Below are 26,435 nucleotides of genomic sequence, written 5' to 3' on the forward strand. Positions count from 1 at the left end.
AGACTCTACCTCAAGCCTGGCTCACTCAGTTTAGAGGAGACTCGAGCTCCAAGGACAGCATGGTGTCACTTCACTGCAATCACTGCCACATTACTATTTACCCAGGGACAGAAAGGCTGAGTAAGCTCTGAGGGCCAACAAAGAAGCCCCTTGGGCTTGGAGGGCAAAGGTGAAGTTAGATCAAAAAGTGGATACAGAATACAATACTCAGTCTTGACTGCCAACTGCACATTCACTTTGGAGTGAAGGAAACATCTATAAGGTCGAGGATCATATGGGTTTCCTGCAAGTTAGTGCAAGGGAAATATTGCATATTTTAGGACTTGCGACACTGAGATAAAGCATCCAGCTGACTTAGTTTTTGTAAAGGGACTAGGGTTTTTTGAGTAAGGTCAAAAGGTTAGTAATTCCTAATCCATGTGGCGGCAGCTGCTTAAAGGAAGATGGTTGAGCATTTTGTAAAAACTACATCCTGATTATGCTAAAAGTGAGCCTGACAAAAATCTTAGTAACTAGATCCTTTAAGATACTCAAAAAGACATTCTGTCCTACTGGCCCAGCCTGGCTGTTTTTTTCCAGATCAGAGGTGGAAAAAAGATTCTAGACCTTTGTTCTAAAGTGCAGGCACCAACTGGTGGAAAGTCTGGAGCAAAAATAAGTGCGAGAGACCTTGGTAAATGGGCCTGTTTCAAACCACAAACTGCTCGGAAACGTGAGTAGTCCCCAGAGCCAGGCATGTGCTCTGGGATCCTGGGAGAACAACACTTGTCACATAAAGATAGCTAATTTGAAATAGTTTCTAATTAAAATCCACTGTTCAGACATTAATATCAGGCACAAAGTGGAAAAGCATTATTAACAAGCCCCATATTGAGATACTGCTTAGAAGGATGCACCTAGAAGCTAGACAACAATCTGGATAAAATCTAAATAAAATCTCACCTCCTTCTGGAAGCTTTTCAGAATTAGGGAGAAATCCCTCCCCACACAGCATTAGCCATTTTCATAACACAAAACATTTGTCATCTTGTAGGTTACCTGTATATAAAGTCTGCAATGAGTTCAAGTGTTTATATCTCTGTGTACACTTAGCCATCAATTTTCAGTTGATACTGCCTGGTCTCTTTCTTCTTTAAGATAGTGAACTCCTTGAGAGAAGGGGGTCAACTTTTCACTTAAATTTTAAATATTGTACAGTCGCAGAACTTAGAATTTTGCCATTCATACAGTTACAAAGCGTGAGGAGCACCAATGGGAGCTGCAAGGAAGGTCACTGCTAGCCTTATGAACTGTCCTTCCACAAGTGAGAAGACATGCCCTAGACAGTCCTTACTATCTATATCTATTATAGGGACAGGCTGAATTATAAAGAACCAAATCATATGTTAATTTTCAGTCCAGTATATACATCCAGGAATGGGACTAAGCAATTACAGTTTGCAAAAAGAGCATGTCTTTAATTATAAATAAACTGAAACATCCATCGAGAAAAAAACAGCTTAACAAACTATGGTCAATTATACTATGGAACACCATTCAGCCATCCAAGAGAATAAAGTAGATCTATATGTACCGACACAGAAAGATGTCCTTGATATATTGTTCTGTATGATCCCATCTCTATAAAAAAACAAAATGAAAAAAAAAATAGGTATATAAATATATATGTGTGTGATGAGGCATAGAGAAAAATTTGGAAAGATATACTCCAAAGATGGTGAACTCCTTGAGAGAAAGGGGTCAACTTTATACTTAAATTTTAAATACTGTACAGTCGCAGGACTTAGAATTCCCTTTGGGGAATGGGACTGAGGATAAGAGTGGTGAGGAGAGACTTAAGCATTTTACAGTACATATTTTGATATTAGCTGAATTACAATGGACCTGTTTGGTTTTGGGGTTTGTTTTTTTTTTGCGGTATGCGGGCCTCTCACTGTCGTGGCCTCTCCCGTCGCGGAGCACAGGCTCCGGACGCACAGGCTCAGCGGCCATGGCTCACGGGTCCAGCCGCTCCGCGGCATGTGGGATCCTCCAGGACCGGGGCATGAACCCGCGTCCCCTACATCAGCAGGCGGACTCCCAACCACTGCGCCACCAGGGAAGCCCAGTTTTGGGGTTTTTTTAAACAAGATTTAAAAGGGAAAACAGGAAGAGTGAGAAGTTACCTTTATAATGACCTATGGAAAACTTGTACGTTTTACCATTTAATATCCCCTATATTCAACATATACATTTATTTGTTCTATGAAGCTAATTGGTTGAAGGACTTGAGAAAAACTCCTTGATCCTGGGTTTGCAATAAAATTCAAAAACCTCAAGTTTTCCATTTTTACCAAGTGACAGTCAGAATGATACTCTGAGATGCCCTTCATACATCTAAGAAGAGGGTTATGTCTTTGGTAACCAATAAATCTGTGCTATTTGACTAAAAAGGAGTCAGAACAATTCCACCTCTGGGTGAATATCTTACAAAAAATGCTACAGATGTACACAAGGACATATGTCAAGGAAGTTCAAGGCATGTTGTTATAGTAAAAATCTAGAAAGTTTCATGTTCTTCAATAGGGAATAATGTATATAAATGAATACTGGGCAATAATTAAAAGGAACAAACCAAATCAATCAAACTGTGTCACTGTGGATTGATGAAAAACATAATATTGAATTATAAAAGTTGTAAAAATGATACATATGGTATGATACCATTTATAAAAATACAACTCTTAAAACACAAAGCAGGGCTTCCCTGGTGGCGCAGTAGTTAAGAATACACCTGCTAATGCAGGAGACACAGGTTCGAGCCCTGGTCCAGGAAGATCCCACATGCCGCGGAGCAACTAAGCCCGTGCGCCACAGCTACTGAGCCTGTGCTCTAGAGACCGCGAGCCACAAGTATTGCAGCCCGTGTGCCTAGAGCCCATGCTCCAAAACAAAGAGAAGTCTCCGCAATGAGAAGCCTGCACACTGCAACAAAGTGTAGCCCCTGCTCGCCGCAACTAGAGAAAGCCCGCGCCCAGCAATGAAGACCCAACGCAGCCAAAAATATAAATAAATTAAAAAAAACAAACACAAAGCAATGATATTTTACTAACATATTAAGTTATAAAAGAGGGACTGCAATTATATAAACCAAATTCATGATAGAGGCTGCCTCTAGGTAGAACGGGAAATATAATTATGGAAGTCAAAGGGAACTTCGACTTTATCTAAAAAGATTTTATTTTTAAGAATTGAGGGGGGTGCTCGCTTCGGCGGCACATATACTAAAATTGGAACAATGCAGAGAAGATTAGCATGGCCCCTGCGCAAGGATGACACGCAAATTCGTGAAGTGTTCCACATTAAAAAAAAAAAAAAAGAAGAAGAACTGAGGGGGGAAATTCCCTGGAGGCCCAGTGGTTAGGGCTCCCCGCTTGCACTGCAGGGGGCATGGGTTCGATCCCTGGTCGGGGGAACTAAGATCCTGCATGCTGCGTGGCAGCCAGAAAAAAAAAAAAAAGAATTGAGGCAAGCAGGGCAAACTGTTAACAACTATTAAATCTTGGTGTGGCGGCACAGATGCTTGTTATATATTTGTGTGCCTGTATGTATGTATTTATACTTCTTTATATTAAAAAAATTTCTCACTATTGAAGGGAGGGAGAAAGGGGATAGGAGGGAAGTAAACAAGCAAGAAGCTGGGGACACAAGGTAAAGACCTTTATTTTAAATGCTTCCCCACAATCTCAAGCCTTGTCCAACAAAGAACGGGTGAGGCAGCAATTGGCTAAAGTGAAATACTCTGGGATGTGGAGTCCCACTAAATTCCAAAGGTGGGCAGAGATGGCCATATTCCGTTTACTTGGAATTCTTGACATGAAAGATTTCTCCCACAGAAACATATCCTGTGTCTCACTGAATCAAGTTTATACCATGTAAAGCCTGAGCTACTGCACTGGTGAAACCATCCAGCAGGCAGCTATGAATGGCATATGGTCACACAAACTTTGTACCCAACAAAAGCGGAGGCTCTAAGGCCATAGGCTTCCTGGGTTCACACTAGGAACAGTCTGTCTGCACAGATGAAATGTACAAACAGATGCCCAGCCCTAAGCTTTTCTCTTAGATGCCACCTTAAAACATCTTACCAGGGCTTCCCTGGTGGCGCAGTGGTTGAGAGTCCGCCTGCCAATGCAGGGGACACGGGTTCATGCCCCGGTCCGGGAAGATCCCACATGCTGCGGAGTGGCTGGGCCCATGAGCCATGGCTGCTGAGCCTGCACGTCCAGAGCCTGTGCTCCGCAACGGGAGAGGCCACAGCAGTGAGAGGCCTGCGTACCACAAAAAAAAAAAAAAAAAATCTTACCTTGAAGAAACCTAAGATTTATTTTTAATGTCAGGTTAGATAAATTTCTGAGACAGGCCTGTGGCAAAATTCTAGTTTTTGAAAGGGATATTTCACAAGGGAAAGCAAAGGAGTTTAAGATATGTTTTAGTCTCTTCCTTTCTGCCAGAGCTGCTGAGATAAACTCCTAAGGAAACACTGGGCCTGCTATCACTCTTCAGGGATGCCTGAAAGCCAGTGAGCATGATGGTACCCTTACCTTTTAAAGACGAACTCTGTCCGTAGTCATCATAAAGAATGCATGACAACATGCAAACTTCTCTATAGGCCACTTAGGGTGTGAGTAAGTAACATCATGAAAGAATCTTGCAGTTACCACTAAGCTATGGGCCCTTGTCCTTTACAAAACCATCTATCTATCTTCCTCTCCACTCTCCTCACTCCAATCCATCTTTTTTTTTTTTTTTTTTTTTGCGGTACGCGGGACTCCACTGCTGCGGTCCCTCCCGCTGCGGAGCACAGGCTCCGGACGCGCAGGCTCAGCGGCCATGGCTCACAGGTCCAGCCGCTCCGCGGCATGTGGGATCTTCCCGGACCGGGGCACGAACCCGTGTCCCCTGCATCGGCAGGCGGACTCTCAACCACTGTGCCACCAGGGAAGCCCTAAAAGCAGAGTTTTAATTGTGTCACTCATCTGCTCAAAAATCTCTAATGGCTCCTCGTTGCCTAAACTGAGCTTGGTTCCTTGGTTTGTTATTCAAGGCCCTCAACAATCTGTCTGCCATCTACATTTCTGTGCTTATCTCTTACTGCTCATTAGTCATGTGTTTCTGGAAATATGTTTTAAATATATCTCCACTTTTATACTTTGCTTCATACTGTTCCTACTATCTAGACTCTTTCCTCTCTCTCCTAACAAATGTTTCCTAAAATTCCCCCAACCCCCGTCCCTGATCAAGGACTCTCCCAATCCCTTTTTCCAAGAAGTCTACTGATCTCATTAACCTGACATGATCCTCTCTTTGGAAGCCCCATAGCATTTTGATTCTCTCTCTTATTCTGTCATATTCCTTCTGCTCTATCTCCTACCCTCCTGTCCAGGCAGGACTCTGCCATTATTCAGTCCACTTAAGACAAGTACAAAATTCAGTCCACCAGAGGTCCAACTCAAAATCTGTAAGCCAAGTATACTTGCTCTGTTCCTGCTCAACACTTTCCCTGGACCTGAATCCCCACACTCCATTATAAATAGGTTCCCTGTTTGTTTTTTGGCCACATCATGCGGCTTGCAGGATCTTAGTTCCCTGACCAGGGGATTGAACCCGGGCCCCCAGCAGTGAAAGAGTCGAGACCTAACCACTGGACTACCAGGGAATTCCCATAAATAGGTTCTTTTGACAGGAAGACAACACATGATTTTCTCATCTTTGTATGAAATATCTTGATGCTCTGCCACAGAAGGTGTGCGATAACTCTGTATTAAGCACAGAAACAAAGGTTTCTTTGACTATGTGTAGACTCTTACTACTATATTGTTAGCGGAGTACGGACTATCTTAAATCCCTGTGAGAGACTTAAGTACCTCTCAGTCCTTGTGCCCTAAAAATAGCACTTTGCACAAACCACACAGTTGCAACTCAGTTTGTTGCCTTGGAGCCAGAGTACCTTTGGCTTTGAGAAATATCCATTCAACCAGCAGAAGGACACCTCCAGAATTCCTAAAACCACTTTTGTTTGATTTCTGAACTCTAGGAAAGTACCCAACCTCTGGAAATCTACAAAATACAGTACTCAGGGCACTAAGAAATTGATGGTTACATGCAGGAGAAACACTCTAGGAATTTACTTCCTTCTTAACTGCAGCCAAAACAAAGCAGGGGTGGCCAGGTTTTCCACTGCAAGCTGGTTTAAGGTTAAAAAGTTTCTGCCTTTGGCCTCTGGAGGATCTGAGCTGGGAGCACGGTGTCCCCTTTGTCTGCCTCTGCAAGGCTCTTGCCTTGAGGCCAACAGGATTACCACAGCCATTTCATGCTCTGAAAAGTCAGAAAAGGCGAGATGGGGAGCTTTTCACTCAAGGAAATGCCTAGTAGCCAGAGACAGTTCTGTTTCTGTTGAAAAGATAAGCGGGGATGCTGAGGTTAAAAAGCAAAATTTCCAACAATGCTTAATGAAAGGTTTGGAGACAATGTACAGAATTAGGCAATGGGATAAACTCCAAGTAGAGAGGAGCAGGTGCCAGAGCAGAAATGCAGCAAAGAATCAGCACCAGACAGTTCATGCATTCAAATTTCCATGTATTTAAAATGTCATCAGGAGGTCCTAGGAGTACAGACTTGATGTAGCAATTAGGGGATACAGGCTTATCCCTCTTGGCACAAAATACCCACAAATAAGCTCTTAGGGTAAAAGTCAAAAGAAAGTAGAAAGGAAAGCTTTACCATAAAAAATTGAGCAGCTGCTACACTCTGTTAACTACAGACCTTCTTATGAAGAGGTAGCCTAAACTCAACTACTGTATTCAAAGGCATAGAGCTCCCAGGGCCCAGACTGGGTTTTAAACACTGGGTCTACAGACAGTCTTCAGGAGCTCCAAGAAACCACTGAAATAGCAAATTAAATTTTGTGTGTGTGTGCGCGTCACTGTATTAAGTGGGTTTTGTTTTCTATATTTTATGGTGCTTTGATATCTTGGGGGCCACACAGACTGATAGACTGCCCCTCCCTGTATTAGTTAATTCCTAGAGATAGCAAACAATTGCCTACAAGCATGCAAACCAGCCAATCCAGATTCCACACCCTCAACCAATATATCCTCTGCCCTAAATCACCATCCATGTTGTTTTATAAAAACAGGCACACTGTGCCAACCAATGACAGTATCACCAGCAAAGAGATAAAACCTTGGCTTTCAACCTCACTAAGGCTGACAGAGATAGAGTTTTAGACCAAAGTACGGAGTCCTGAGACATGCCCACAATAGAGTAGTGATCTCAAACCAGAGGCTTTTTGATGGCTGAATGAGAACTGAATATTAAACATATATCTATCAAACATACATAGTGGAAGATGTACATAAAATGGTAATATGATGTCCTTCTTGCTTGGCTGAAGCCAATAATCCAGTTGGGGAGATAAGAGTTAAGTCAAAAACATTACAGGGGCTTCCCTGGTGGCGCTGTGGTTGAGAGTCTGCCTGCCGATGCAGGGGACACGGGTTCGAGCCCTGGTCTGGGAAGATCCCACACGCCGCAGAGCAACTAAGCCCGTGAGCCAAAACTACTGAGCCTGCGCGTCTGGAGCCTGTGCTCCTGCTCTGCAACAAGAGAGGCTGCAATAGTGAGAGGTCCGCGCACTGCGATGAAGAGTGGCCCCCGCTTGCCACAACTAGAGAAAGACCTCGCACAGAAACGAAGACCCAACACAGCCATAAATAAATAAATTAAAAAAAAAATAATCCATCTCAGAAATTATCTTAAAAAAAAAATTACAAACAAGAAAAGGCCACTTAAGTGTCTAATGAATGGTACAGATGACTAGAGCCACAGCTGTTTAGGAAAGGTCACTGGGCTTGGGGAGGGGAAACCAGGAAAGCTTAGGGAAGAAATAGGAGCTAGGGCTTAAAGGAAGGAGGAAAGGATTTGGAAAGGAGGAGAGGGGGAGAATGATTCAAGGAAGAAAGAGGCTACTGCTCAAGGTGAATCAGGGTTCAAGGGCTAATATCAGTTCAGTGGGAAGCAAAGGCTCATATAAAGCAGAATATAATATGAGGCTTAAAAAATGACAAGGAATTTACCATCTGTACAGCAGGAAATAGAAACTCTTTGAAATTTTTTGAGTAAGGGAATTACAAGGTGGATAGCTTTTAAATTTCAATTTTTATCAAAATACTACATACACATAATTTTAAAAGTTAAAGAGTATTACAAGGTTAATAAAGTTAAAGAGCAGCCTCCTGCTCCATCCTCTCCCTTGATTTCTGCTCTCCAGAAGCAATTACTTTCCAAATCTTTTAGCTGTTTTTCTTCTGATAATTAACTGTCATATTTCTGCTGTTACTAATTTTTCAATTTCAGCAATTATCTACTGGCTTCCTAAGATGGGAAATGATTTCTCCTGCTCTCTTTCCTCCCTCATCCTACCAAAATAGTTATACCCCATTTTTAGGTTAAATAATGTTAATTATTTACAGTATTATGACTATATAAATATTCATAGCATACAGGAATAGTATAATAAATTTATATTGCCTTTCACATACAATTTTGTTTCTTCTGGAGGAGAAATGTTGTCGTAAGTTGCTAGTCGTAACCCTTCTTTTCCCATTCTCTTTATACAATGAGCATATTTATTTATTTTTGGCTGCGTTGGGTCTTTGTTGCTGTGCGTGGGCTTTCTCTAGTTGTGGTGAGTGGAGGCAACTCTTTCGTTGCGGTGCGCAGGCTTCTCATTGCGGTGGCTTCTCTTGTTGCAGAGCACAGGCTCTGGGCGCACGGCTTTCAGTAATTGTGGCACGTGGGCTCAGTAGTTATGGTTTGCGGGCTCTAGAGTGCAGGCTCAGTAGTTGTGGCGCACGGGCTTAGTTGCTCCGTGGCATGTGGGTTCTTCCCGGACCAGGGCTCGAACCCGTGTCTCCTGCATTGACAGGTGGATTCTTAACCACTGTGCGACCAGGGAAGCCCCTGGCAAATATTTTAAAGGTGGGAAGACTAGAAACAGGGAGCCACCAGAAAGAAAACTGCAGTGGTATGACAATGGCCAGAATCAGGGTTAGAATAGTGAGAAGAGAAAGAAGAAACAATGAGACACTCCAGTAGGGATGAATCACCTATACATGGTAGGAAACGGAATATAGGTAGCTGGGGTGAAGTAATAACCCACAAAAATTTACAGGCCTAGCACCTGGGCATCAAGAAGAATGTTGGTAAAATTACTAAAAATAGGGAGTGGGAGAAAGTTTGGCTTTCAACGTATTAAACATAAGAAGGTTGTGGGCCATTCAAAGTGGAAAGAATTTAGAAAAATGTCTGAGGGGCTTCCCTGGTGGTGCAGTGGTTAAGAGTCCGCCTGCCAATGCAGGGGACATGGGTTCAAGCCCTGGTCCAGGAAGATCCCACATGCTGCGGAGCAACTAAGCCCGTGTACCACAACTACTGAGCCTGCACTCTAGAGCCCGCGAGCCACAACTACTGAGTCCACGTGCCACAACTACTGAAGCCCGTGTGCCTACAGCCCATGCTTCACAATAAGAGAAGCCACCACGATGAGAAGCCCGTACACAATGAAGAGTAGCCCCCCGCTCGCCGCAACTAGAGAAAGCCTGTGCGTGGCAATGAAGACCCAACGCAGCCAAAAATACATAAATTAATTAATTATGAAAAAAGAAAAATCTCTGAGTTATTTTCATAAAAGTGATAACTCAGAAAACTGAAGAAGACCAAAGTAAACAGGAGAGCTAGAGTAGACCTGGTACAGGAGAAAAGGGAAGCCAGGAAAGGAAAGCTTTCAAAAAGGAAAGTGATCAAAGGAAGTTATTGTTGAAGAGAGGTCAGTTTCTCAAAAAGTTAAACACAGAGTTATCATATGAAGCAGCAATTCCATTCCTAGGTATATACCAAAGATAACTGAAAACATATGTCCGCACAAAAACTTGTATATGAATGTTCATAGCAGCATTATTCAAAGAGTGGGAACGGTTCAAATGTCCATCAGCCGACAAATGGATAAATAAAATGTGGTATATCCATATACAATGGAATATTATTTGGCCACAAACAGAAGTAAAGTACTGACACATGCTATAACATGGAGTAACACTGAAAATATTACGCCAAGTGAAAGAAGCCACACACAAAAAGCCATGTATTGTATGATTCCATTTATATGAAATGTCCAGGGGAGGCAAATCCACAGAGACAGAAAGTAGTTGCCAGGGCCTGTGTGGGAAGAGAGGAATAGGAAGTGACTGCTAATGGGTATGGAGTCTCTTTTTTGGGTGATGAAAATGTTCTGGAATTACATAGTGGCAATTGTTGCACAATTCTGTGAATATGCTAAAAACCACTCAATTGTACACATTGAAAGGGTGAATTTTATATGTGAATTATATCTCAATTAATAAAGAGAGAAGTCCTGGAAAAAGTCATTAGTTTGGGGGACAAGTCACTGTGAAGGAATAAAAAAATATAAGAGATCATCCACTTTCTTATAAATGAAGTTGAGAGCAGGTCAATACAGCCAAAGAAAAGAGGATATCTAAAAAATTGCTTAAAACACTCAGCCTAAACTATATATTCTTCAACTGTCTGTCCCAAGGATTTGAATAAGCTCTAAAATCACATTAGTAAGGAATGGAGAAAAGATTTTGTCAGCTGTTAATTAATTCAATAAATATGCATTAAGTGGTAACAATGTATAAGCATAGGAACTTATCCAAAATGTAAATATTTATAATGTAAGGTGGATCAGGAAAAGAAATTTGATCCTAAACCTGGAACATTCAGTTTACTTAAAAAAACATGACTGCTGTATCCCCAGGGCATAGGATGCTGAAAGGTACACAGAAAGCCCTCAGACATTTGTTGAATGAAGCAACAATGTTGGTTGAACAATGTTGCCTTCTTAAAGTGGTTCTGTGCACTCTAAGAACAATGGGTGATAAAACTGATAGGAATGTGCAGAGACTTAAGAAAACAATAGAAAAGATAATGAAACTAAAAGCTGGTTCTTTGAAAAGATGAACGAAATTGATAAACCTTTAGCCAGACTCATCAAGAGAAAAAGGGAGAGGGTCCAAATCAATAAAATCAGAAATGAAAAAGGAGAAGTTACAACTGACACCACAGAAATATAAAGAATCATAAAAGACTACTATGAGCAACTATATGCCAATAAAATGGACAGCCTAGGAAAAAATGGACAAATTCCTAGAAAGGTAAAATCTCCCAAGACTGAAACAGGAAGAAACAGAAAATATGAACAGACCAATTACCAGTACTAAAATTGAATCAATAATTTTAAAATTCCTGACAAACAAAAGTCCAGGACCAGATGGCTTCACAGGTGAATTCTACCAAACATTTAGAGAAGAGTTAACACCTATCCTTCTGCAACTACTCCAAAAAAATGCAGAGGAAGGAACACTTCAGAACTCATTCTATGAGGCCAGTATTATTATCCTGATACCAAAACCAGACAAAGATATCACAAAAAAAGAAAATTACAGGCCAATACCACTGACCAACACAGAGGCAAAAATCCTCAACAAAATACTAGCGAACTGGCTCTCACAATATCTTAAAAGATCATACATCATGATCAAGTCAGATTTATTCCAGGGATGCAAGGATTTTTCAATATCTGCAAATTGATCAACTTGATGCACCACATTAACAAACTGAAGAATAAAAACCATATGGTCATCGCAATAGATGCAGAAAAAGCTTTTGATAAATTCAGTATCCATTTATGATAAAAACTCTTCAGAAACTGGGCATAGAGGGAACATAACTCAACATAATAAAGGTCATATATGACAAACCCACAGCTAACATCATACTCAATGGTGAAAAGCTGAAAGCATTTCCTCTAAGATCAGGAACAAGACAAGGATGTCCACTCTAGCCACTTTTATTCAACACAGTTTTAGAAGTCCTAGCCACAGCAATCAGAGAAGAAAAAGAAATACAAGGAATCCAAATTTGAAAAGAAATAAAACTGTCACTGTTTGCAGATGACATGATGCAATACATAGAAAATTCTAGAGATGCAACCAGAAAATTACTAGAGCTCATCAATGAATTCTGTAAAGTTGCTGGATACAAAATTAATAAATCTATTGCATTTCTATATACTAACAATGAAACATCAGAAAGAGAAATTAAGGAAATAATCCCATTTACCATCAAAAAGAATAGAATACCTAGGGATAAACCTACTGAAGGAGGTGACAGACCCCTGCACTCCGAAATCTGTAAGACGCTGATGAAAGAAATTGAAGATGACACAAACAGATGGAAGATGTACTGTCTTCTTGGATTGGAAGAATCAATATTGTTAAAATGACAATACTACTGAAGGCAATCTACAGATTCAATGCAACCCTATCAAATCACCAATGGCACTTTTCATAGAACTAGAACAATTTTTTTTTAATTTGTATGGAAAAAACAGAAGACCCCAAATAGCCAAAACAATCTTGAGAAAGAAGAACAGAGCTGGAGGAATCATGCTCCCTGACTTCAGACTATATTACAAAAGTACAGTAATCAAAACAGTATAGTACTGGCACAAAAACAGACATATAGATCAATGGAACAGGATAGAAAGCCCAGAAGTAAACCCACACACTTATGGTCAATTAATCTATGATAAAGGAGGCAATAATATACAATGGACAAAAGACAGTCTCTTCAATAAGTGGTATTAGGAACACTGGACAGTTACATGTAAAAGAATGAAATTAGAACACTTTCTACGCTATATACAAAAATAAACCCAAAATGGATTAAAGACCTAAATGTAAGACCAGATACTATAAAACTCCTAGAGGAAAAACATAGGAAGAACACTCTTTGACCTAAATCGCAGTAATATTTTTTTGGATCCGTCTCCTAAAGTAATGGAAATAAAAACAAAAATAAACAAATGGGACCTAATTAAACTTAAAAGCTTTTACACAGCAAAGGAAACCTTAAACAAAGTGAAAAGATAACCTATGAACTGGGAGAAAATATTTGCAAACCAGGCTACTTAGAAGGGATTAATTTCCAAAATATACAAACAGCTCATACAGCTTAATATTAAAAAAAAAAAAGTCAAAAAATGGGCAGAAGACCTAAACAGACATTTCTCTGAAGAAGACATATGGATGGCTAACAGGCACATGAGAAGATGTTCAATATCACTAATTATTAGAGAAATACAAATCATAGCTACAATGAGGTATCACCTCACACCAAGCAGAATGGCCATCATTAAAGAGTCTACAAATAATAAATGCTGGAGAGGGTGTGGAGAAAAAGGAAGCCTCTTACACTGTTGGTGGGAATGTAAATTGGTGCAGTCACTATGGAGAACAGTATGGAGGTTCCTTAAAAAACTAAAAATAGAATTACCATGTGGTCCTGCAATCACATGGGCATATATCTGGAGAAAACTCTAATCAAAAAGATACATGCACCCCAATGTTCATAGCAGCACTATTTACAACAGCCAAGACATGGAAGCAAGGTAAATGTCCATCGACAAATAAATAAAGAAGATGTGGTGTGTGTATATGTATGTATGTGTGTGTGTGTGTATACACACACACACACACACAATGGAATATTACTCAGCCATAGAAAGAATGAAATAATGCCATCTGCAGCAACATGGACTCAGAGATTGTCGTATTGAGTGAAGTAAGTCAGACAAAGACAAATATCATATATCACTTATATGTGGAATCTAAAAAAATGATAGAAATGAACTTATTTACAAAACAGAGATAGACTCACAGACACAGAGGGCAAACTTGTGGCTACCAAGGGGGACAGCGGAGGCAGGGAGGGGGAGATGGATAAATTGGGAGTTTGGGATTGGCATATGCACACTACTGTATATAAAGTGGATGGGTGGCGGGGATCTACTGTATGGCATAGGGAACTATATTCAATATCTTATAATAGTCCATAATAGAAAAGAATCTGAAGAAGAATCTATATATTTAAATTTATTTATAACTGAATCACTTTTCTGTGTAACTGAGGCTAACACAACATTGTGAATTAACTACACTTCAATGTTTTAAAATGGTAAAAAAAAAGAAAAAAAGAAAAAAAAAGTGATAAGAATGTAAGCTCTATGCGCTGATAGTTATTTAAAAAAAAAAAAAAAAAAAAAAAAGCCCAGCCATCACTCTTAAGGAAAAGGAAGATGTAATCAAATGTTAGGTTTGGTTGGTATAGGCTTTATGCTTATATATATATAGCTGTAATATATTTTAATTGAAATTGCCTCAGGTAAAATGTGTTATTGTATGTTGAACTCTCTAGCTCTTATAACCCTCCTGCCTCCAAATGAAAGTACTGTTTTGTTTTTTGTTTCTTTTGGCCGTGCTGCATGGCTTGTGGGATTTAGTTCCCTAATCTGGGATTGAACTCACGCCCTCAGCATTGAAAGCTCTGAGTCCTAACCACTGCACTGTAAGGGAATTCCCTGAAACTACTGTTTTTAAAACAGAATTTATTTTATTATACTGAATGTCTCAGGAATATAACTCTTGCATTACAGCAAAATAGGCTATAACAGAAGCACTGGGCACTAGAAATATGAAAAAAGACAAGGTTCTTGACTTGAGGGAACGAATAATTTAGTGAGAGACAGAAAATATGTATACAAATATGAGAATACAAGGATAAACACTGTAAAATTATAAATACATTAAACACCCTAGGCACAATTTGAATATGTTACCTTGAGAGTAAAATAAATCTAAGAATAAGACATAGCAGAAATATATATTTCACTTTTTTAAAGTTATAATCATCGAATATCCATATCTTGCATTCAGATGTAACTGAGCACTGTGGTTTATGTTCATTTTTCAAAAAAATGTAGAAAGATACTTCATGAACTATAATGGCTACCATTTTCTAAATATTTATCTTGTGCCAAGGGACACAATAAATTCTTGTTCAATAAATGTTCCCATTCAATCTTCACAAGTATCCTACAGGAAATCTGTTTATTCATTAGACAAATACTTAGTGAGTTCCTACTACATGCCAGACAGTGAACAAAACAGACAGAAATTCCTGCCTTCATGGGAATTACATTCTGTGGGGAGGAAGAGACATATAACAAAGACATGAGTCCACACAGCACGTTAAATTATGTTAACTGTCATGGAGAAATATAAAACAGAGAAGAGGAATGGAAAGTACAAAGGGTGAAGAGTTGGCAATTTTAAATAGCGTAGTCACTGAAAGGCTTTACAGAACCCCTCTTTACAGATGAAGAAATTGAGGCTCAGATAAGTTAAACAACTCTCCCATGGTCACCCAGTTAGTAAGAGGTGAGATGAAATTTGAATTCAGCTGTCCTTATGCGGCGGGCCGTTTCCGACCAGCAGAATAACGAGCCGCCACACGCAAGATTCTTCTCGTATCACACTTTATTGGAGCACAGCTTGGTTGAAGAAAGATGGAAGGAAGACCCCGCAATCCTATAGCAGTCTGCTTATATAGGGATTAAGAACATGTGTCGCTCTGTGATTGGCTTTCGCCGATGGTGCGATTTGTGAGCCAACATCGGATAGGTCGCTACTTTACGCAAGCGCAGTGGCCACAGGAAGGATGACTCAGCTTATTTCAGCTTCCTGCCGCGTAGCAGTTAGCTGACCGCGCCCTACATCTCCCCCTTTTTTATTTATTAGAACACCAAGCAGAACATAGCCCGTACGAGGGCAGTTTTCTGTTGGCATGTCTGAGGCACCCTCCTGCGTGCAATGCCAACAAGGGCCGCAGGGTGCAAGGGCTGCCTCAGAATAATGGCTGATTCCCTATAGAGGTGCGATGGCGACAAGGCCTCTCTGTGCAAGGGCAATCAGGACAATGGCTGACTCCCTATAGAGGTGCAATGGCAACAAGGCCTCTCTGTGCAAGGGCAATCAGGACAATGGATGACTCCCTATAGAGGTGCAATGGCGACAAGGCCTCTCTGTGCAAGGGCAATCATTTCGAATTATTCACGGCGGAGAGCCAGGCTGCGGGAGAATCTCCTTCATTAATAGCCAGAAGTGCCTGAGTGAGCAGGACCCTATCTCGATGTGCCCTGATGCGCACACGACAGACCAACCAGAGACACAGCATAATCCCAAATACACAGCAGACTCCAAAGATTCCTACCCCCACCCACTCCCCAAAGAAGGAAAAGGCAGAAGAGAGCCAAGAGGCAAAATCTCCAAAGGCAACGGGCTCCAGCCCGGCAGCACTCAGTTGCACAATCTGAATAATCCTTTGTGGAATTCCAACTAATACAAAGACTTCGATTAAGAATCATCAGGAACATCCAGCTCAGCATCTTCTCCGAAGTTTTCTTCAACAATTCTCGTCAGTCTTGATGGCACCCAGATCGGATCTTGATCCGACGGTTCACTCCGTGTGTCGAGTTCTGAATCGGTCCTCCATGCAGGGCGCGAAGTTCCCGGGTTTCGGCACCACTTGCGGCGAGCCGTTTCTGACCGGCAGAATAACGAGCCGCCACACGCAAGATTCTTCTCGTATCACACTTCATTGGAGCACAGCTTGGTTGAAGAAAGATGGAAGGAAGACCCCGCAATCCTGTAGCAGTCTGCTTATATAGGGATTAAGAACATGTGTCGCTCTGTGATTGGCTTTCGCCGATGGTGCGATTTGTGAGCCAACATCGGATAGGTCGCTACTTTACGCAAGCGCAGTGGCCACAGGAAGGATGACTCAGCTTATTTCAGCTTCCTGCCGCGTAGCAGTTAGCTGACCGCGCCCTACATCCTTAGTATTAAGCTATATGGCCTCTCCCCAAGGCAATAATAAATTCATTTACACAGGTTTGCTTTATCAGATTATTTCTTTAAGATTATGTTGGCATTTTTAACCGCCCAAAGTGGTTAAGAAATAACTTTCTACTTTCAGGATTTGATGTCTTATTTCATATCCACATAACTTTTACAAAGGAGTAGGGAATGGCCTAAGACCTTTGGTTGACATTATATTCTTGGAAAAGCTGAGAAGAGATCAAAATAATTAGTCAAGGAGAGTCAAAGGACACTTCACAAACTACATTCAGCCTATGAGAAGATTATGCACAAACCCTAGACAAGTCCTGCTTCCTGTTACTGCTGTTGTAACCACCTCTATTTAGTTCATCAAGAAGTATTTATTTTATGTCCCAAGGGTGCCTAGCACAACTCAGATGTGCTTCAGCAACTCATTTTATTAAGCTGAGGTGGATCCTTTTCAGTCTCCTAAGACTGTCTCTTAGCATCAAGGTGTTCCTGTCACCAGAACATCTAAAGTTGGCAGTCTTGGCTTGTCCCAAGTAGTTCATGTACTGCAAATAACCTGGGCGCTAAGGCAAACATCTACTTTTATTCCTTTTAACTTCAGATAATATATTTTTCAAAGAAGTTAGAGTGCTTTACCATTTTTTTCCACTTAATCTCTGGAAGGAACATGGAGGTAAGCACCACATCCTCACCTGTCAAGTGGACAAAGAGACAAAATGACTCACTCAAATTACACTGTGAATTATTGAAAGAGCCAGAATGACAAAAATCCGGCCGTCAATGTCTAGTTCAGCTTCTAACACACAAGATCAGTAGTTCTCAGTCCTTTTGTGTTCACAATGTACAATTTGGGTACTAGATTTTTTGGCAGTATTTTTGAAGGGATTAAAAGACTCAACGCAACAGTAAAGTCGACACTAATAAAAACGCCAGCACTATTTTAATAAGACAGTGTCTCACAGCCCACGTCTGATGGCCTTTGGTACTGCATCAATGAGCAGAACAGTACTCCCTGCCCTGACTGTTCGCACTCCAACCTAACTTCTCACATGCTCTAGGAAACACAAGCTCTGTCTTTGGCACCAGCATCTTACCTCTTACTCCTACCAACTTATATCCTACTCTAGAACACATGTGTGACATCCTCAGGCCCAAAGTCAACCTCACACTGAAATAATTTTATTTAGCAAAACTGCATTTCACACACCAGACAAAACTTGGTGGCATACCAGCATGCTAGGTTGTATAAGAAAAGCCAGCCTCCCTTCAGGAAAGCAAAGCTGCCTCCTTGACTAAGAGGTCAACTTGAATTTAGTGGTTAATTAATACTTTAATGAAACATCACCAGGAAATAAGCAATTGACAATCAGCGCCAAAGGCACTCATTAAAGACTATATCTTCCCGTATCACATCAGAATGACAGCGTCTCTGACAGCCAGAGAAACAATTGACCTCACCTAAGGAAGCTAAGCTGGAAAGACACTGTACCTCCCAAAAAAGCTTGTTGAAGAAAAGGCTGTTGAAGCCTGGTTTGAGTGGTAGGAACTTTAGGTGTGGTTAAGAGACACAAGGAAAACTAGAGAAGTGATAACTTGCATTTTTGTAACAATTCTCTGATAGGCTAAGTATTCTATTGATATCTTTGGGTAAAGCCTTGTTACAGATCAAAGTTAATTATTTTCCTGTTACCTGTGGGGGAAATTGTGACAGAGTGACGTAATGATCAAGAGTAAGGAAACAGATAAAACCTAGGACTTCTGGATACAGTAAGTCAAAGCACTTTTGAAAAGATATGAAAATAATAACTGAACCTGAAAGTTAACTTATTTTTTTCTGTTAAAAATTCCCAGCACTTAGTGTAGGGTCTAGCAAGTTGTAGCACTCAAGAAGTATATTCCACTCGGGACTTCCCTGGCGGTCCACTGGTTAAGTCTCCACGCTTCCACTGCAGGGCTCAAAGGTTCGATCCCTGGTGAGGGAACTAAGATCCCACATGCCATGTGGCACGGCCAAAAAAAAAAAAAAAAACCAAAAACAAGTATATTCCACTGAATTTATTACACACAAACTTAAAAACAAGACTATAAGACTATATTATCAGGACTTCTCTGGTGGCGCAGTGGTTAAGAATCCACCTGCCAATGTAGGGGACACGGGTTCGATCTGTGGTCTGGGAAGATCCCACATGCCATGGAGCAACTAAGCCCGTGTGCCACAACTACTGAGCCTGCGCTCTAGAGTCCGTGAGCTACAACTACTGAAGCCCATGCGCTCTAGGGCTTGCGTGCCGCAACTACTGAGCCCACATGCTGCAACTACTGAAGCCCGTGCGCCTAAAGCCTGAGCTCCGCAACAAGAGAAGCCACTGCAATGAGAAGCCCACGCACTGCAACGAAGAGTAGCCCCCACTCACCACAACTAGAGAAAGCCCACACGCAGCAACGAAGACCCAATGTGGCTACAAAAAAAAACCCCCAAACTATATTACCTGTCTGAAAAACAATGAGAGCAAGAGTAAAATCATTCAGTTTTGGTATTTTTCCTGGTTGATTATTTTCATAATGAAATTAATAAGTATTAGAACCACAAGGGGAAAATAGTTTCCAATGAATAAGGGAATAAATGAACAAATCATTGTTCTGAGGTATAAGATCGACATGAACAGAACAGATCCATTCACATACTTCTCAAATACAAAGAGAGACCCTAATTTCTACCCTAAATTCTACTCTTTCTAATGCAGCTATACTGTCTATTGGACAGAGGGGGGAAAAAACCTATTGGGTTGGCCAAAAGGTTCATTCGTTTTCTTCCGTAAGATGGCTCTAGTTGCACTTAGTTGCCTTTAACTTCATTCAAAACAATTTTGTTAGATTGCATGTGAGAGCTGCCATATCAGTGTGCGTTTAAAAAAAGACATCAAAATTGGTGAATTTTTGTGTAGCCATTTTAAAATCGAAGATGGAAGAAAAAAGCAACATTTTTAGCACATTATGCTTTATCATTTTAAGAAAGGTAAAAACACAACTGAAAGCAAAAAAAGATTTGTGCAGTGTATGGAGAAGGTGCTGTGACTGACTGAACGTGTCAAAAGTGATTTGCGAACTTTTGTGCTGGAGATTTCTTGTTGGACAATGCTCCACAGTCAGGTAACCAGTTGAAGTTGATAAGGATCAAATCGAGACATTAACTGAGAATAATCAATGTTATACCACGCGGGAGATAGCCGACATACTCAAAATATCCAAATCAAGTGTTGAAAATCATTTGCACCAGCTTGGTTATGTGAATCGCTTTGATGTTTGCGTTCCACATAAGTTAAGCGAAAAAACTTTCTTGACCGTATTTCCACGTGTGATCCTTTACTGAAACGTAACGAAAACGTTCCATTTTTAAAACAAATTGTGACAGGCGATGAAAAGTGGATACTGTACAATAATGTGGAACAAAGAGATCATGGGGCAAGTGAAATAAACCACCATCAACCACACCAAAGGCCAGTCAGTCTTCATCCAGAGAAGGTGATGTTGTGTATACGGCGGGATTGGAAGAGAGTCCTCTTTTATGAGCTACTTTAAACCAAATGATTAATTCCTATAAGTACTGCTCCCAAATAGACCAAGTGAAAGCAGCACTTGACAACTTGACAAAAAGGGTCCAGAATTAGTCGACAGAAAGTGCATAATCTTCCATCAGGATAACGCAAGATGGCATGTTTCTTTGATGACCAGGCACAAACTGTTACAGCTTGGCTGGGAGGTTCTGATTCATCCACCGTATTCACTAGACATTGCACCTTTGGATTTCCATTTATTTCGGTCTTTACAAAATTCTCTTAATGGAAAATGTTTCAATTCCCTGGAAGACTGGAAAAGGCACCTGGAACAGTTCTTTGCTCAAAAAGATAAAAAGTTTTGGGAAGATGGAATTATGAAGTTGCCTAAAAAAATGGCAGAAGGTAGTTGAAGAAAACAGTGAATACGTTGTTCAATGAAGTTCTTGGTGAAAATGAAAAATATATCTTTTGTTTTTTCTTAAAAACTGAAAGAACTTTTTGGCCAACCCAATACAAAGGGCTAGTACTCATTCTAGATTTTCCCCTATGCCTAGCAGATAAAAATTAGGCTCAAGGAGAGAAATACAGTACTGGTTCACCGAGGACATCTAATCCCTATCTATCTTCTTCTAAGGAGATGCTGGACTTGATCTTTAGAGCAAGAAAGGTGGGGAGAAAAAGCTGAAGTTGGACTTCCCTAGTGGTACAGTGGTTACGAATCTGCCTGCCAATGCAGGGGACACGGGTTTGAGCCCTGGTCCGGGAAGATCCCACATGCCACGGAGCAACTAAGCCCGTGTGCCACAACTATTGAAGTCCGCATGCCTAGAGCCCATGCTCCACAGTAAGAGAAGCCACCGCAGTGAGAAGCCCGGGTGCCACAACGAAGAGCAGCCCCCCGCTTGCCGCAACTAGAGAAAGCCCGTGCGCGGCAACGAAGACCCAACACAGCCAATAAATAAATTAATTAATTAATTTAAAAAAAAAGCTGAAGTCAAGAAAGTCATAAGAGAAGCAACACAGAGAAGAGCTGAGAAATGGAAATTTTAAGGCTCAGCTTAAGAAGGTCCACAGATATCTACAGAATGAAGATGACAACATTATGTTCCCACAGGATCAACCTAAGCACCTGGAGGGGAGCGGAGGAGAGGAGAAAATGAGTGAGATGGACTGAATAGATTTTTAAATGGAAAAGAAGTCTTATCAACAGCAAAAATTTAAAATAAATAAATAAATAATAAAGTATTTTAGGTCCTTCTGAAAGTGGAATAGCAAACCAACTAACTTAAAATCCTAGTCAAGTAACTGGCACGCAGCCTCCAAGGCCCAATGCTAGGTATAATCTGGAATACAAAGGATTTGTTATGATTAAAAGAAGAATTCAAACCTTTGGCTTCTCACAAGAAAGCAGTTATGGGTGTGACCCCTTGGTAGCTCCTAATGTTCAACATTTACGAACATCAAAGCCAAAGGAGAACATAAGTGAAATATTCAAGTTTAACGTCCAGGTCCTAGGTTGAAAAAGGAATGGGGAGGCATGTGTTTCTCTGGGAAGTAGACTGGGCCTTAATCTTGCCTGTATTAATCTGCAATATTGTTTGATTGAGTCTATTTATGCACACACACAAAAATCCCCTCCCATCACAGACTGCCCAATAAAGAAACAAAAAAGAAAGATATAAGAGGAGTTCTGAGGATAATTCAATTTGTCAAAATGAGGTCTAAGAACTCAAAATTCCAATATTTTCCTTTACAGACAGGGTCCTGAGGCCACTTCAAGTATGATAGTTTGTTTCAGTTATGCTCCCCACACAAAAGTTATGAGTCATGTAAAATTATAAAATGTGAAATAGTCAAATTGTAACCAACATTGCTTAGCTCTTGCTATAAGAATCCCATAATTTCTTGCCATATCCTTTTCACTCTCATTTTAAGGTCTCAGATCAGGAGAGACGTAGAAGGGGGAAGTCTAGCATACAAAATGAAGAGGGCAAAGGAAGCAGGCATCTTTATTTTTTATTGTATTGTATTGTATTGTATTGTTTGCTTGTTTATTTATTTGCCATGCCACAAGGCTTGTGGGATCCCAGTTCCCTGACCAGGGATTGAACCCGGGCCCTTGGCAGTTAAAGGGTGGAGTCCTAACCACTGAACCACCAGGGAATTCCCAGCAGGCATATTTATTTATTTATTTAAAGGGTATTTACCATGTTTTATCCAGAATTCCTTTTTTTTTTTTCAATTAATTTTTTGGGGGGGCTGCGTTGGGTCTTCATTGCTGCGCACGGGCTTTCTCTAATTGCAGCAAGCGGGGGCTACTCTTCATTGCAGTGCACGGGCTTCTCATTGCAGTGACCTCTCTTGCTGCAGAGCAAGGGCTATAGGTGAGCGGGCTTCAGTAGTTGTGGCTCTCAGGCTCAGCAGTTGTGGCTCGCGGGCTCTAGAGCGCAGGCTCAGTAGTTGTGACGCACGGGTTTAGTTGCTCTGTGGCATGTGGGATCTTCCCAGACCAGGGCTTGAACCCGTGTCCCCTGCATTGGCAGGCGGATTCTTAACGACTGTGCCACCAGGGAAGCCCCCCCCAGCAGGCATCTTTAAATAAAGGAGATCCCCAGATACCAAGACTATGATTATTTTTTTTCAAGATTTCTAAACTCTAACAATTTTTCTTCAGGTGCCAGAAAAGAACACTGTCTCTCTCTGTAGTGCATTAGCACATAGCACGTAGTGTCCCACATAGGAGAGACACTAATAACACAAAGGAAAAGGTAAGCAACTCCACTTCATGCCTGAGAACAAAGACTAACAATAAGTCCACACTAACCAAAACTAAAACACAGTGTACCTGGAAATAATGGTAGAATGGGACAAAAAGTAAACATGAAGCTGAAGGACATAAACCACCAGTCAGCCTTTCCTTCACCACTATAACCTCCAAATTCTATGTCCAATTCCTCTGGTACTTCCACCCAGTGGCAGCTCGAGAAATTCTATAAATGAGTCTTAGGGCTGGCAGTTCAATAGGTGGGGTGGGGACAGGTTAGGTCCTGAAGCTGCCAGCAGAGCAAGCTCACTGTTTTCACTTAGATGGTATTATCATTTTTTTCTTTTTTTTAATATCTTTATTGGAGTATAATTGCTTTACAATGGTGTGTTAGTTTGGTGTGTTAGTTTCTGCTGTATAACAAAAGTGAATCAGCTATACATATACATATATACCCATAACCCCTCCCTCTTACTTCTCCCTCCCACCCTCCCTATCCCACCCCTCTAGGTGGACACAAAGCACCGAGCTGATCTCCCTGTGCTATGAGGCTGCTTCCTACTAGCTATCTATTTTACATTTGGTAGTATATACATGTCCATGACACTCTCTCACTTTGTCCCAGCTTACCCTTCCCCCTCCCCGTGTCCCCATGTCCATTCTCTACATCTGCATCGTTATTCCTGTCCTGCCCCTAGTTTCTTCAGAACCTTTTTTTTTTTTAGATTCCATATATATGTGTTAGCATACGGTATTTGTTTTTCTCTTTCTGACTTACTTCACTCTGTATGACAGTCTCTAGGTCCAACCACCTCACTACAAATAACTCAATTTCGTTTCTTTTTATGGCTGAGTAATAATATTCCATTGTATATATGTGCCACATCACTTAGATGGTGTTATTTTTAAGGGTAGCTTGGGTTGCATCATGGTGCCAGAGAGGTATCTAAGAATTCCCAAGCTCACCCTTGGTGCTGGCTGCTTTTATCCCATAGGACCTTAAAATTCTTCCTTGGTAAGACAAAGATTAGAATAGCTGGAAACTTCTTTAGAGCAGGTGTTCTTAAGCTGTCCCTGTAGTCTCTCTACCTGGAACATGGCGGGTGGAGAAACTGGGCATTTGAAAAAACTTATCTCAAGCTTTGTATTGATATGTTTAGGTTTAATTAGTTTACCTAATAAGCAATATAACATTTTATCCCTTTCTCCCAGTCACCTCATTTCAGCAGAATCAATGAAAATATTCAGACCAAGAAACACTTTGTGACTTTTATAAGCTCTCAATTAGGTCTTATGTTAGCTGTATTCATTTTGCCTAAAAGAACATCGAGTTCAAATTCAATGACCCATGATAAATAAAGGTAAAGGTAGGAGGGGAAGGGGACCCAAAGAGCAAAGGCAGAGGAATGGAAGGATACCGGCTGAATCCCATCACTACACACTGTAACCTCTTATCAAGGGAATAAGAGACAATCTGTAGTTTTATTTGGGGAGAGTCTCTGCCTCTTTAAACAGTCTCTACACTTCCATTCTCAGCACTCTTCTTCCTTCCCAAGGCATACCACTGCTCCACCTCCTCTGGGGAGTGGAATCTACAGTTCCCCATGCCAGGTTAAGCTTCTCTTCACTTTCTAGTAGCAAATATGGCGACACACACACACACACACACACACACACACACACACCCACCACCACCACCACCACCACCACCACCACCACCACCACCACCACCACCACCACCACCACCACCACCACCACCACCACCAAGCTGTGGCAGCTCCCTTTATGTCTCACAGTCATTTCATGAATCTTGGCTAAGCTTTGAGACAGAGCAAAGAGATGTTCAGTAAACACACTAAACCACTGGGTGCCCTGCTGAGCTGGATGAAGTTCTTGTGAAAGCCAGCTTAAATCTCCTATAAGTATACATCTTTCTTGTACACAGGCCATCCTATTTTGAACCCAACTGCCCAGTGCAAAATTCAGAGCTCACCAACAGCAGAGCTTGCATCCCACCAATCATGGAGATGGCTCTGAACGTCAAGGATGTCCTAAAAGAATGACTAGTGGATATGAAATTTGTCTCTATATGCCCTGAGGCCCAATCCATGCATTCACATTTGGAGCCCATAAAGTTGCTCTTAACCAATCTCATCAATAAGGCCAAGCAAAAGCTAACTCCTATGCTTGAGGAGAACTGAATTCTAGCTTCTCCCAACTACTGCTATAAAAACGCATAATGTGCCACAGTGACTGGGCACACAAAGATCCCTTGCCTTAGGAACTTTTCTTCCAATTTGCTTCTGTTAAAGGAGCTGGGGATTATAAATAATGCCACGGGTACAGGTTCACTTACAGCCAATTTAGTAAGTGCTCGCACAGTTAATTCTGTCAGTCTTACTCCTACACAGAAATACATGTGGCCCCAAGGGGCCCAACCACCCACAGAGCTCTTTTGCACATCTTTTTACCCTCCAGCACACAGAAATAGAGGGCTACATCCCAGAAAACAGAGAAAGAGAAAAGGCAGTTTCTCTGAAATGCTATGTCTAGAAAACCAGGATCTAGCTTCCCATTTGGATGTAATTTCTAAATTCATGTCTCTCTGAATAAACCAAATAATGATTTAGACCAAGATGCTTCTCTGGAATTCAAAATCTGTACATCTGTATCCCTTGGTATGCTGAAACTTTCCTTTCATGTATATGTAAGGACACTTTAAAAAGCAGTTGGTTTAGAATGAGTTACCAGGTTACCTCATATCTCAAAAATCTACTTCGTTGTGGAGGAATGTTACAGTAATGGCCTTTAATGGTTTAAGCCCCCCTGTATCCACGCCCTTAAAGAGAGTACCCTCTCTGACTCTGGGCTTAACCATGTGGCTTACGTTAGCTGACAGGACAATAACAAAAGTGACAGCAGAGACTTGCAAAGTGCTTGTGTATTGGGGCCTGACAGCTCGTTTCTCTCTGTAAGCCTGAGACACTGTGTGAAGAAACTGGTGAAGAGAAAAGAGACAAGTCATCCAGCTGAGGCCAACCAGCCTGTCAACTGCCAGATATGTGTGAAGCCATCTTTATTAGTTTTCTGCGGCTATAATTATGAATTACCACAAACTTAGTGGCTTAACATAAATTTACTAGCTTTCATTCCTGCAGGTCAGAAAACCAACATGGCTCTCATGGGGCTAACATCAAGGTGGTGGCAGGACTATGTTATTTTCTGGAGGCTCGACTATGTTATTTTCTGGAGGCTCTAGGGAAG

At 41.1% G+C, this 26,435-nt stretch overlaps 1 protein-coding gene and 1 non-coding gene across 16 annotated transcripts in view; one reads left to right on the plus strand and one right to left on the minus strand.

The window, feature by feature from the left end:
- The window catches only part of AMBRA1 (autophagy and beclin 1 regulator 1), a 177,809-nt gene that overhangs the window by 61,262 nt on the left and 90,112 nt on the right, over positions 1-26,435 (minus strand). The window lies entirely within an intron of this gene.
- LOC117313476 (U6 spliceosomal RNA) lies at positions 3,240-3,346 on the plus strand. Its single transcript, XR_004527982.1, has one exon. It is a non-coding gene; the product is annotated as a U6 spliceosomal RNA (small nuclear RNA).

This window comes from Tursiops truncatus, chromosome 8 (genome assembly GCF_011762595.2).
Source record: "Tursiops truncatus isolate mTurTru1 chromosome 8, mTurTru1.mat.Y, whole genome shotgun sequence".
In the NCBI taxonomy this organism is placed as follows: Eukaryota; Metazoa; Chordata; class Mammalia; order Artiodactyla; family Delphinidae; genus Tursiops; species Tursiops truncatus.